We start from the raw sequence: 15,098 nt of genomic DNA on the forward strand, positions 1-15,098 counted from the left end.
TTTCCAGGCGTGACTGGGCCTCAATAAGACATCACTCTTCCTGTACTACAAAGCAACCTTCATACCAATGATTTTCTACGCGGCCGAAATCTAGTACCATAAAACAACGATGGCAGTAAACAAAAGAATCCTGGACTCAATCTAAAGAACAATACTCCTAGCAATGACTCGAGTATGTAACACTGTCAGTACGCAGGCACTGCAGGTCCTGGCGGGGGCCCTCCCTCTGAACCTGGAAATTGTAAGACGCGGCCTGCTCTATTACCTGTCAAAAGGAGTTTCAACGACATTCGTGGGCTTCACCAATGTACTGGCAAATGGCAAGATAGCAGAAAAGAATCGACTGGCGATTCATCTGAAACAGGAATAGCAAAACCGTTGGACAACCTCAACCAAAGAAGAGATAACGCGAAAGTTCCTACCTAATGTCGACAAATTCTATCCAAGATCACCACCCTTCCAACCAGGACTATACTCAACGTATTTTCTAACGGGCCACGGACCCTTCAACGACAAACTTTTAGCGCTCGAACTGCTTGAGGACCCACAATGCTCATGTGGGGAAAGAGAGACATGGCATCACTTGAAGCACCAGCACCCAAATTAAGAGGACTTGCGGGGGAACTTCATCACACAGTTTGTTTGCATACCTCAGGACCGGGAACACCACCTCCTGGACTCCTGCGAGGAGTACAAGATCTTCACAAAGTATGCGCAAGACCTCTTCACGAGAAGAAGAGCCGCAGCAGTAACACGAAATAGGCAGCAATGAAAAGAAAGCCCAAAGCCGTATCCCAAAGAAGTGGACCCATAATAATAGTGGACATGACACCTCCTGAATGTGACCCCAATGAGACCAAGCACAAGAATGCGACCACTGCCTGAAGTATGACATTCGATCTGACTTGACAACCACAAGATTCAGACCAACTACCAACATAAGACAATGAACCTTGTTGATAACGCGTCAATCTGCGATCCGAACCGGGCCCTAGCCTGGCTCGCTTTAATTCATACTTCCTGGCCGGGGGAGACAACTGTCTCCCTCCTCCAGCTCTCTAATTATGCACAATATAATTAATAACACTAATCTGATACAATATGCTGTTTTACATATTCTAGCACAAAATATTAGAAAACAAAGTTCGATCGGACTATGGGCGGGTCACTTCCACCTTTATTCTTCATCCAGTTTTAGACTGCACTGTTTGTAAAATAATTAAGCTGACTAAGATTGCAGTATGTTCTGGTTTGAAACCATAAACTGTAGTTGTCATTAAATGATTATTGTACTTCGATTCATAAACTTGAATTTGTTTTAACTATTACTACTTTATGTAAAATTTTAATATACAAAGGTGGAAAGGTCTGAGACTTGGCACAGGTTTGGCACTGTAAGAGGCTGAAATGGACCAGCATGCATGTAATGTGGCTGTAGATACCAATTACTAGCGTAGATGATGCCATAGGAAGCAAAACGGTCCATTTCGCTGTTGCGGATGCTACAACAATATTTCGGAATCTCTGCGAAACTGAAGATTATCTCGCTGATGGCATGGCAGTTGTTTAGATACTTAAGGGCCTTTCCTTATACTGTATAGTATTTATGTACTCAGTGACCGCTTAGAAAAGATCAAGTAATTGAATTCTGTTTTTAGATAACTGAATAATTCTGATAAATTTGCCTCATCTCCTAAGACTGGAAGGTTACGTCATATGTATTTTTAACAATTTTTTTATTCTTGATTTTTAATGCAACACCTTGAATATAATTGCTTCACAAATCCTGACCAGCTATTCAAATTTAATATTTAAGGCTCTCGTTTTTATTCTCACATTGCAGCTATGAATTCGATTCTTTTTTTAAACAAGTTATTCTGTTGAGGCACTAAATACTTTTCTATTTTATTCACGGTTTGACTGGGTTCCATTCCGAATTCCTTAATTTAAATATCGCTTAATGTTTGTCTTGCATCATCGCAGGAAATTTCCACGATCTGCTCCAACGCAATTGGTAGATTGGCTGCAGGTGGTACAGTACGAAGAAACTCCCTCACATATATTGAATAAACAATGAAGAACGAATGGTACAGGAAGTGAGTTTAATTGCATTTTCCAATTTCACCCTTTTAAAAAAAATGAAATAACTGAAATGTAAAAGAAATGTTAGAGCAGCAAATAATATAAAGTTCTATCTAGGATTACTAGATTTCGAGTATTTTTTTTTTTGTCTGTATCTAGCACCGACTATGAGCGCCGCCTATCAAATGACCTTGAATGCTGTAAGAAAGATGTCTCAGTTTTAATCTCAGCCAACACGCTTATCAATCAAAATCAATTGGCCTTTTTTAATATCCTCTTTAATGGGATAGTTTACTGTTCAAGGGTATGCGTTTGCTGCGATTCAAAAGTCAAATCACATAAACATCACTGAATTATACCAGACAGTAATTCATGCTATACTAACCACAAAGCCTTGAAGGAGCTGTCACGTATTGCGCAGTATGTGACGCACTTCAAACAGCATCTGTTCACATCGCCTTCGCAGACAGATCCGGTACAGAAATGGCCTCTATTTTCTAGGGATGAAAGACGAGTGGTATCTCATAGGTAGTCTTAGCCTTCGTTGGTTATAGACACTGTTTTGTTTTGTTTTCTGGCATGTGTTAATCGACAGACTAGACTGAGAAACTCTTACATGTGACAGTAGCATTTAATGAACAGAGTGGGATTTCAATGAGTACCAGGATTATATATATCTGCAGACTCAGCAGGTAACTGCCCATTAAAGATACAGTTTCTAATAAATAAGAAGAATGTATTGGAGAATGCATCAAGTGATATTGGAGAGTATACTGGAGAATTCGATATGATGAGACTTTCAGTCATGTAAAAGGATACTTTGTTTGCGAAAGATTGGTATTTACTCCAACTTGCTAAGAGACGCTTGTTTATGAAAAAATATAAGAATGGGAATATTTTTACACTGTCTTTTGAAATATGTGGGAAATATTCATGCATTGAAGGTTGCTGTTAATGAACTACAGAAATATGCGACTGTACGATTTACAGGTAGGACATTAAAAATGCATAACAAAACAAAAAAAGACACTCAACAGTCACTTGAATTGGTACAAAATTATGAGTTAGAGGTTTAACCACATATTCTCACAAACCTTGGAGTTGTTTTTGATAAAAAAAAAAACACCTCTCCTTTAATGTCCACTATATGTTGCTCAAAAAATTCAAAAAGCAAAATGGTTAATCAAACAAGAAACAGCAGCGATTCAAGACAAAAAAAAAAAAAAAAGTAAAGTCATTAAGCATGTTCAAAGATGCATCTTTCCCATTCTGTCCTATGCTTCCGAAATCTGGTCTGGTGCTCCAAGCAACCGTCAAGAAATTTCTTGTCCTAGAATATTGGGTTCTTAGATGGCTGAATACAAAGCCTCTGCAACAGATGATCAACGAGTCTGGAGTCATGCTTCTCGCAAAGTTAATTACTTGTGCATGCGATTCACCAAACTTAGCCAATATAATAGCTGTTCTCAACAGGGAAAATTCAAGAAACCAACAATTCAAATCTAACCTCTCCAGGCTCAAAGAAATGGACAGAAATGTTCCTCAATACATTACATCACCTCCTAAATCATCACAACATTGATTGCAAAAGGTTACTCAACTCTGAAGCCTACAGGAGTCAGATATCCGATAAAATGAAGTTAAATAAAAACAGCCTGCTTCAACCCAGTAACTGCAAATAAAAGCCAAATGTGCTGTTCTGCAAAATTTTTATTAATTCATGAGTATAATTCCTATTCATTGTTAATGGTTATATGAAACCTGCTATGTGTTCAATTATTTTATTTTATTTCTTTTGTACCGTATTATCTGTCCCTAGCCATGCGCTGTGATGGGCTTGCTGTATTTGCAATAAATGAACATTTATTTATTACATGAATTACACTATGAATACTCCCATATAATTTCCTTTCCCCCGAATAATTTCTCATTTCAACCGATTTTTATGGTTTGCTAATTCACATAAAGATCCGCACATCTTAGGTCTTTAGGTGATGTCATATTTTTATTTTTTACTTCATTCCTTTGTCATACATTTCATTTAAACTCAACAGAAAATACTGAGCTAAGTGACTAATAAATAAGTACTTTTGAACCATTTAATCTAGATCTGTAATCTTTGTAATTATAAAGTTAGCTGTAATTCCTCCTAGTAGTACGAATAACATAAATAATATAAGTTTATGATGAGACACCCAACTACTCAATCTTCTGATCTAACTTACGATTACTATGAGGCCTTAAGTAATCTTAATCTTAAAAAAATAATAATATTAAAAATAGAAATAATAATAGTATGATTGACATAAAATATGAAAATAAATCGCGCAAACTAGCAACCATTTTATTAGTGGTGGGTTTTACTCATAATTTACATGTTTGTAACTCTTAATTTCCATGTAACGGTAATTTTTTTTCCTTTTTGCCAATTAATTTCATTTATAATTTCATTTATAATGTAAAACTCCTGGCCATGTCGCCGTGTTGAGTATTATTGTCTCTAGTACATGTCCTGTACTTATTAGCAATAAAGAATTTATTTATTTATATTTAAATTTTTCAAATATGCCATCAAGAAAAAATAACTCTTTACTACAAGAATAAATGATAATTTATGCCCATACAAGTTTGTTAACAAATAAAATTCTTAAATTTACTTGTTCTTGTAACCCTGTACTGAATATTTTTCGTCATTTGCATTTTCCTGCAGCGTTTTTTTTTTCCCCAATAACCAGTAAATATACCAAATGTGTATATTTATATTTATATACTTCTCCTACCACTTTAGAATTGGTAAACGGTGCCTTAAGCACACTACTACAAATTCGGGATGGGATTATTACGATTTGAAGAACAATGTAATCAACTGTATTCTGTTCAATCTTAGGTACTTTTTCTGAACGATTACTTATACTGAAATATTTTATTCATATTCCACTTAATTAAGCCTGCAAGTAGCTCAAAATTCACTATTTTTTAATGGTGTATTTATTTATTGCCAGACCACCGCATCAATGTCTAGGCTTAACAAATACAATTCACTTATGTACGCATTTGCTAAGAAATATAAGCATATCCGTGCAATAAGAGATAATCATTTTTCATAATCTAGATCCTGAAATATAAAGCAATAATATAATTCTATGTATATCTGATAAATACATACATACCTGTAACTATTATAACCTATACACAACTGAACTATAAGTATTAATTATTTTTATAAAATATGTGCACTGTTCATTACATGAATTATAGAACTCTTAAGACCCCGATATAACTAATAATGTGATAATGCATACATACGCGTAATTTATGTTTGTAAATAATACAGTGTTAATCTAGATAAAAATATATAACATAATATTTTATAGATAACAGACATCTGGATGATGTAATACCGAGTGACCTGTTTCTTAGGTACACCATCATCCAGAATATCTATTGGTCCTTCAGAAACAGTGACATGCGACAACTAGGTAAAGCAGATAGGCAGATACCAAGGTTTTTGTTGTTTTTGTAGCCTTTCAGGCGCATTCAGCAACTTAAACTATATTATCCCGTATATTATAAGTCTGGATTGTGTGTGTGTGTGTGTGTGTGTGTGTGTGTGTGTGTGTGTGTGTGTGTGTTCTGTGATAGATTTGCTGGTTATTTATGAAAATCCCTAGTTTCCGGAGAAAAAACATGCTACTCTCTCACCTGAGAATAACTAACTCAGCCACGTTCTTCCTTGAATTTACTTAAGCTTTCAACTTCCACAACGACAAATGAAAGTTTGTTCCAGCAATCAGCCATCCGCTTGAGTAAAGGCAAACCTCCGCACATCTATTCTGCAATTGTGCTTTCTCAATTTGAATTTGTGCCCCCCCCCCCTCATTTGCGGGGTCCGAACAAGAGGAAGAATCCCATCAGCACTAACTTGCTCAATCCATTCAGAGCCTTAAACACCTCAATCAGCTCAACTCTCAGGTGCCTAGTCTCCAGATGCTGCAATTTACAGACCTTAAGCCTTTCTTGGTAAGAGCACCCCCTTTGTTTTCCTCACCAATCTCGTTTCAATTCTCTTTATTCGTTCCGGTAGCTCTACATCCTTCCTAAAATTGGGCCTCTAGACCTGTACAGTACTCAAGATGTAGCCTGACCATTGCTTTATACAATGGGATAATCACCTCCTTATCCCTGCTAGCAAAATTCATGTATATCATTGACAAATCCCCATGAGCTATCCTGCAATCTGTCTGCACTGCATACAGACAATGACCATGACCAAAGAATACTTAGCCAAAGGTAATCCTGTGATCGAAGACAGCTTATTGATGTGAGAGGCCGAAAATAATCATGTAGTCTAACAGACAATCGGTCAAATGAGAGCGCGGTAGATGTGTCAATTAGTAGATTAAAGCAGTGTGTTGGAAACTGTCTAGGATAGGATATTGCAATAGTTGATTTCATAAATTCCACTCTTATCAGCTAAAACAAGAAGGTGAGGGTATACGATCACCTGCATACAATGGGATAATCACCTCCTTATCCCTACTAGCAAAATTCATGTATATCATTGACAAATCCCCATGAGCTATCCTGCAATCTGTCTGCACTGCATACAGACAATGACCATGACCAAAGAATACTTAGCCAAAGGTAATCCTGTGATCGAAGACAGCTTATTGATGTGAGAGGCCGAAAATAATCATGTAGTCTAACAGACAATCGGTCAAATGAGAGCGCGGTAGATGTGTCAATTAGTAGATTAAAGCAGTGTGTTGGAAACTGTCTAGGATAGGATATTGCAATAGTTGATTTCATAAATTCCACTCTTATCAGCTAAAACAAGCAGGTGAGGGTATACGATCACCTGCACGGAACATATGAGGGTTGGAAATGGTCATTTTGTCTGATGAATCCAGTTCTAGTTGTTCCATGCTGACAGTTGCATGAATCGATGTACTCATCTTGCCAATTGTTAGTACTGAAGGCTGGTGATGGAAATATGATATTATGGGGAATATTTTATTATTATTATTATTATTATCCGTTTATTTCCATAAGGAAACCACCCCGGGACGGCGAAGTGCCAGGAGGGTGCTAAGTACATATCAGGGTACGAGATACTACGTGCAGTGGGTTACATATACTGAACACGTAGTCTCGTCCCGAAATATTATATACACATTTTATGTTGAATATATACAGTATTTACACATTGATGATTCTGTACATACATTATACAACTGATATATTTACAATTCACTAATAATTCCATCTATAAATTACATATTAACATAACTGTTACAGAAGGTATATTTTTACAGTCAACAAATTATTATTGTTCTTAAAGCAGAAAGTTTCTCTTTTACTCTAAATTCTTTGGTACTTTGCAGCCGATTCATATTTTGGTAAGTCTGTACGAATCCTGGAAGATCTCTTTCCGGTATTTTGCATCCTCACACAGTTTTTCGGCATCTATGTGTAGCGAGTTAAATATTTTCGCTGCATTTGATGGGAAGAATCTTTGCAGGCTACTAAGATTGTTCAGGACTGAACACAGTGGATTATTTACTTCTCCGCAACGTCTAGCAGTGGCACGCGGTTTGACTAGAATATTATCCAGGACTGGAGCATCCACTCTGCCTGTGAGCATTTGTGCGAGAGTGTGTATGTTCCTGTTAATTGTCCGCTGCATCCAGGGTGTGATGTTAAGGTTTGAGTAGAGAATGGCCCTTGAGATAGTAAAAGGGTGGCCAGCAACTCTGTTAAGCCATCGCAAGAACCAGTACTCGATCCCAAGGACGGACTTATAATGTGAATCTGGAGCTGAAGACCAGATTTGCGAGGCATACATTGCAATTGGCAGGACACACATTAAAATGTACTTGGTCGCTAGCTGAGGATCCCTAATTCCTACCAGTTCCTGTCTGGTAGCCCATAAAGCGGCGAATATTTTTGTCTTCATATGGGCGAAGTGTTGAGCAAAGGTGAGTCTGTCATCCCACTTAAGACCCAGGTCCAGGTGAGAGTGCACTTTTACCACATTAGACCCGTTCACAGAGATCGAGATGTCATTTTTATTCTGCTTGCAAGTTATGGTCATTTGGGCAGACTTCTGCCCATTAATACGGAGCCCGATGCAATCCAGGTAGCGCTCAAATTCTCTGATTGTGCTATTTGCCATCTGACAAATACCTTCTGCTGATTCATGGTCTTTGGAAGTGATGAAGAATTTTACATCGTCAGCATATGTTATAAAATTGTAGTACCGTGCAAGAAACGGCTCCAGGGCGGCCGCGAAGAGAGTAGCCGAAAGAACTCCCCCTTGTGGCACTCCTCGCGAGATGGTAAAGCAAGATTGTAGCTTTTGGTGCTTAACAATAAGTTTTCTATGTTCTAGCAGGCTGGTTATTATAGTTAACAAATTTCCTCCTACATTAAAATAATTCTTTAAAATCGCAATGAGCGCTGGAATTGAGACGTTGTCGTAGGCTGCGGAGATATCCAAAAAAATAATATCGATTTGCTTTTTCTCATTTAGTGCTTTCTGCACGCGAAAAAGGGTTTCCAGTAAGTTTGTTATTGTTGATCTACCGGAAATAACTGAGTGCAAATGTGGTGGTCTATGGCTGAAGCAGTGTTGATTGATGGTGGGAAGCAGTGCTTTTTCGAATACCTTCTGTAGGGTGCAACTGACAGAAATTGGTCTGTAATCCTTAGCCAATTTTGGGTGTTTAATCTTTGGTATTGGGGTTACAATGTAATTTTTCCAGGCTTGCGGGAAAGCTCCTGACCTAATGATTTCCTGATAGATGTGCAGTAATAGATCTATTATAAATGGGCTACTTATTTTAAGGATGAACATTGGAAATTTGTCTGGTCCAACAGTGGCCTTATTGGGCAGATCGTTGATTGCTTTCATTACGCTCTCTTTGGTGATTTGTATTTCACTCAAAGGAGGTCTTGTTGGTTCCTCTATTGCCGAATGGTTTCGCTTGGTTAAATCTTTCAGGAATTCAAAAATTTTGTTACCATTATCAGTGTTCTCAATTTGATTCAGTCCATGCAGGTTACTAAAAGTGTTATTAGCCCATTCCTTGAAAATGCATTCGGTCATATTCTCTGTGCTATTTCTATTGCTAGTAATTCTTTTTGCTCTTTTTAGTTTATTATGAACAACACTGCAGTGTGCCTGTCGTTTTGCTTTGATTTCTGTGGCACACGTTAAGTCCTCTGATACGAGATAAACGCTTAAATTTCAACAGTTTACATTAATGTTATTGGGATTAGTTGAAAAGCATGCGACAAAGTGTGGTCGAAATTGGATAAATCTTCAGAATTTACTGGAGAAGCAAGCAGGTTGTTGTAAGGATCAGCCCTTGGACTTCTCTTGTTTTTATCTTCCTAAATGATATTGATGCGGAAATACAAAGTCTGAGGATAATTAACGATCGAAACCAGACTATGCAGGTGTTGCGAATGCATTTTATCCGATTGCAAGTATGGTCTGAAAAAAATTTCAGAAAAAGTTTAATGCCACCAAATGTAATGCGCGAAGGGAACAGAAATCCAAGGGTTCAATATGCTCGGATTTATATTTATAGACACATTAAAAAAAAATGTTCAAAATGAAAAGGACTTGGGGATTACGATAGAGAATGGCATGCAGTTCAATGTGCAGTGTAAACAGGCGACAACTAGGTGACAGTGTTCCATCTACGATTTATCAGAATTTTTAAAGCAGAGAGAAGGTCGAGGTCATTATCCCCTTCTATAAAGCGATGGTGCAGAAATACTTGGAATATTGTTTCGAGGTCTGTAGGCTGCACTTAAAGATAGGTCTAGAACTTCTCCGACTAGATCGGTGAAGAGCGCCTAGTTCATCCCATGAACCTAGAAGAATCAGAAAAGTGGTTACAGTCATAACCATGGCTACTTTTCTGATTATTTTTTTAATTATATAGGGTGTATGTGCCCGATTCTGAACGGTTATCGCCATTTTAATTTTAAAAAATAGCTATCGATTTTTGAATTGAAAAAAAAAAATTAAAATAAGCGAATAATTGCAAAATGCTTATTCACACTAGTTACATCACCTCACCTTATTATTTATTTTTTACTATTTTATTATTTTTTCTCGTTCAAATCACAATATCCATTTCTTAAAATTCAAACAGCCATAGTTCCATAACTGTTCATAATTGGGAATATAATTATATGAAACGTAACCAAATCAAACCGAACTTTTATTTACCAATTTTGTTAGGTAGAATTATCATTGTAATTTTGACAGTGTAATTTAGAAATACCGTGTATGTGTAGTACTGTTCATGGGTCTGTGCTCCTACAAATCGTAGAGAACATTACCGAAATGTTATGATGGTCTGGCTTTACTCTTTCATGCTTGTTTATTTGCGTGGTTGCTGTTTCTCGTAAATATCAGCGAAGGATACATAAACTGAAATAATGAACTCAGTTGTATGTAGTAATGTCACGCTCTCTTGTGTTCCTGCATTCGCTGGACCAGAACTAGTAAAACACCTAAATGCAGAGCACATCCTTGTGAAACTTCATATCTGTTTTCTCTCTTGAGCCACGTAATTTAATTTCTGTGTGGCAGTTCCAGCCCAATGGCAGTAAAATAACCATTTCGGAAACATACTTTAGTTTTAATAATTACAAAGCCAAAATATGCTTATCTCCAAGGTGATTATAGAATACTTAGTTTACTTAACTGAAGTTGTCTTTCGATAACCTCATAAACAGTTAGCTAAAATGCCTATCTAAACAACCATTGATAACCCCTTAATTTCGAACTGAAACCAACAAAACATCAGGAATTTGTGACAGGTACTTAGAAAAGTTCTCGTTTTAAAATTACAAAGAAAGTTTAGAACGTTTCTATGTTTCAAAAGCATTCGATTTTTAAACTGTCACTGGATCGTATTTATTAGGGGTTATGTAATAATATGGGTTAAAATAATCGAAAAATTCATTCCATATTTGTCTCTTGTTTTTATATTAAACCTATTTGCAGGTTAAATTGGTTTAAAAATTTTCTGGCAGGCATTTATAAGTTTCTGACACTACTCAATAACAGGTGTAATATTTATTATGATCCGAATAGATTAGTCCTAATGAAGCGCAAAGCTATAATTCTCAAGGCGACATCCTTCAGCGCTGGCTAAGGCTACATAAACAGATGGTAAGAAAGCAAACATTGCTGCTTCCTCTTACTTCCACGAAGAGCGCATTGAGACACATAGACAAACAATGGCACCGAAAGAGAATGACGTCAGGGGCTGTAATCGGAGGATGTGTAAGAAGCGGAAGCTCTTAACCCTCGATAAAAACACTGATTCATGCCTCTAAAATCACTTCAGCGCCGAGATTAGAAGCATCAGAGCCACCACAGAAGAGACTGGAAGGACAAACGAAATCAGAAAGAAAACTGCGCTTCCTGTGACGTCAGTAACGTGCACGATGATTTCATAATTACTATGAGCGATCACGTGCAACTTTAATTAGAACACACACGTAAAGGATGTGAACATCTTACCTTCGTTATCTGGAAATCTTAAGACAGTTTCCGAACATGATTTTGAGCAAGCATTTCTCGTCATGAGAAATTCCTTTGTTGATTTGTGTTGTTAAACTAAAAATGAATGATACACTGTGAATGAAATTCTTCAAAAATGTAACTAAACACAGACAAGATATAAGTTGTATTTTGGTTTTAGTTTTGAGGTTTTGGTTTTAATTTGAGTCTTTGATGTTTTTAATTGGTTAACTGGTGCATCGGTAACTAATGCTCCAAGTCGGTTAGTAGAAGCTGAGTATCCCCTCACTCTGACCAATAAAAACTAATAAATGTTCTTAGAACACCCTGCTCTTACGAAAATCCACCAGTTTTTGTCAGTGACCTGAAAACAGAATTAAATCCATTATGAAAAATATTTTGTTATCTTTGTTAGAAATTAATAAACGTGCTCTATCTCATTTCAAACTCAATATTTCCGCTAGAGAACATGAATAAACGAAAATAATAGTGAAGACACTGAACATAATTTAATTTATTAATATACGCGTTAACTTATCCCAACTTCTGAGAATTTTAAATAAAAATATTATAATTTTTAAATAAAAATTTGAGTGGAAAAAATCCCATTTTGGTAAACTAAAAGTTGCCTCTGAAATATATGGAAATTCATCACGAAATTGCACACTTTTTTATTCTAAAAGCTGAACTTTATGCGTTTAAGATGTTCATATAACAAAAGTAGCAAACTGCTCTTATGCACATGCGATGATTTTTATTTAAAAATTATTGCGTTTGAATTCTTTAATGGTATTCCATTTCTTCATTTTATCTAACCTTACTTATCATTTTATTAAGTAACACGAAATGTGGTTAGCTTAATTTTCCATTCGATTTATGATTATTTGAAAAAATAACCCAGTTTGTTATTATGTGTGGTAAAGTTTGGTCACGTTGCTTAAGGTAAAGATAGCGTAGTTGACACTTTAAGAACACAATTTAAAGAAAAGAAATTTTTATTACAACTGTTCAATGCAATTATTCCAATTTCATTGTTATTAAATACTTCTCGAAATGCATGCATATTTATATTGATTTTTTGGCAGGAAATGATAACTTTGCCTTGCTTTAACTTTGCTTTCATTACACGGTTTTCCTGAGTTTCGTTCTCCTCTGTATCTGTTAAATATAAATCTGTTTCATTACTAGATTTCCCTCCTGATAAACGTTTGTACATGGACAGCATAGCCTCATTCTGTAGGTAGTGTTGCGAAAACTACTGAAGTAAGTTTTTTTTTTTTTTTTTTTTGATTTGATAGTTGTTGGCGCATCGGCTTCTGTGACCATATTGCACCTCCCAAAGTTTTTGCAGTACTTTGATCCAAGCCCGAGGCGAGAATCGAACCCGCGACCTTGGGGTTGCCGGGCAGGTACTTTACCCACTCGGCTAGCCCGGTCGGCACTACTAGTTGTCTTAGCATTGAATAGGGCGATACCCTTCATGTACAATGACTTTATATAGCTCTTGTAATTAGACTTCATTTTATTTACCGGTCACTGGGTTGGTCAGGTCTTCATTATGTTAACCTTCCTACCGATGACATCCCAAGAATGAAACGGATCTGGATAGTGACATTAACCTTAAATAAAACAGCAATATATTTTGCCACCGGAGAAGTATATTTTATTTGGAGTAGTACAGTTACCAAGGGAATTCGTGACAGAGTGCTTCCACGATATGAGATCGATGCACTAAGTAGCAAATTTAGTTTTCTCAATGCTTCCGATAAAATGAAGCTGTGCCATTTGGGAATAACGACATTTACAGTTCATTTACCATAAGCGTTTAGCCATAAACCCATTTAAACCTTGACTTTTGTAATGATGGGATGTGTTCACAACCTGACTAATTGTTGTTTACAGTTATATTATTCAAACTGTACAAGAGAAATATAAATACAGTAAACAATTTTCTTCCCTGTGCAGTTTATTACAGCGTTCATTGTTTTTGGATTAGGTCTGAAGACAGGATTAAAATCTAGAAGTGTTGCTAGTAGTAGGAATTTAACTTATATTTTGTAAACTGTATTACTCTGTATGCAGTAAAATTCTCTTGATAACAATTTACTTTATTTCATCATTGTTATTCGTATGGCACTTTGAACAACTGCATAATGTCCTCCTCTGAACACAGAAGTTTTTCCTTTTCAGTGTTTTCTTCTAAAAATTCCATGGCGATATTGTAGTTCTTTTTTCCCTCTTTTCTTAACAGATTTATTTGTTCATTTTCTAAAGGTAATTTATTAAAGTGTGACTTTTGCATTCAATGTAAAAGTCCGCATTTGCAAAAGCAGCCATTCTGAAGTACGCTATTGGAATTCTTTCTTCCAAAACTCAATTTAACAATGGTAAGAAACCTCGTTTTTTTTTTTTTTTGTTAATTTTCATCTTTTTATTTGTGAATATTTTTATTAATTCGCCAAAGATGAATTTTTCTATCCCAGCTATATTTTAACGAATGGAAAAGAAGGGTGACGTTTTGAAAATGTATATCCTACAATAATTACTCCAATGGCTTCATAGAACTCACTGGATTGTAACAGGAAAAGTTGTTTTTTTTCTTGAAATAGTCTTTACAAAATGTAGTAGCATTTTTTGTTATGACAACTAACGAGTGGCAACCAGTTTTTGTTTAATTTTAAAAAAATTAAACAAAAAAAAAAACGGACATACATGCCAAACCGGCAGTGCGGCACATGAGACTACGCAGGGCGCATGCGAATCGCGAACACTCAATTGCCACCTAAGTTCTTTCTGAAACAGTGTCTGTCATAGGTGACTACGCCAGGTTCTTAACCAGGAAGCCTTGTTAAGAACCTTCTAATGAAAGAGAGGTCAAGAGGAAGTGAAAGGCCTCTCAAAATTGAATTTTCTGACCATTTATTTAATTTTTGAAACTAGAATAAGGGAGATGAAGTGGCTGGACAAAAGGAAGAAGGAAGTACAGCCACCGGAAGGGAAGTAACTGTGCAAAAACCTTAAGAATACCTTATCTATTCTTTGACACGTTGCTTTTGTGCGTTATAAACTCGTGTCTATTGGAAACAGATGGTGAATTGGTGAACATTATTCTGTTATGATTGTTTTTTAATACATTTAACCAGAGAAGTTGCCCATATAATGCGTTTTACTTATAACAAAACTGCATGTTATAGATATATAATTATTTCTTGTTGCAGTCAGCTTGAAGATCTAATAAAAGTGAAAAAATAAAAAGTATCACTTGCGTAATTCATATGTGGCAATCTTCAATGTAACTTTAAATAAAATTTTATAGTTTATAAAAATTAGACTGTGCAGTTTGGGAAAAATCTCGCTTCCCCTTTAGTGTGGCAACGGGACACCTCATTCATAAACGAGATGTATGTTCATCCCAAGCTAAAAGGGCGGCTACCAATGATATTTTAACAGACAGATCAGACTGGCA

General features: G+C 36.2%; 1 protein-coding gene across 1 annotated transcript in view; it reads right to left on the minus strand.

Moving 5' to 3' along the window:
- Nucleotides 1-15,098, minus strand: part of Syn (synapsin) — a 282,097-nt gene that overhangs the window by 49,631 nt on the left and 217,368 nt on the right. The gene's annotated exons all lie outside the window — the stretch shown is intronic.

The sequence above is a fragment of the Mastigoproctus giganteus genome, chromosome 13, assembly GCF_048544385.1.
Source record: "Mastigoproctus giganteus isolate SK-2022 chromosome 13, ASM4854438v1, whole genome shotgun sequence".
In the NCBI taxonomy this organism is placed as follows: Eukaryota; Metazoa; Arthropoda; class Arachnida; order Uropygi; family Thelyphonidae; genus Mastigoproctus; species Mastigoproctus giganteus.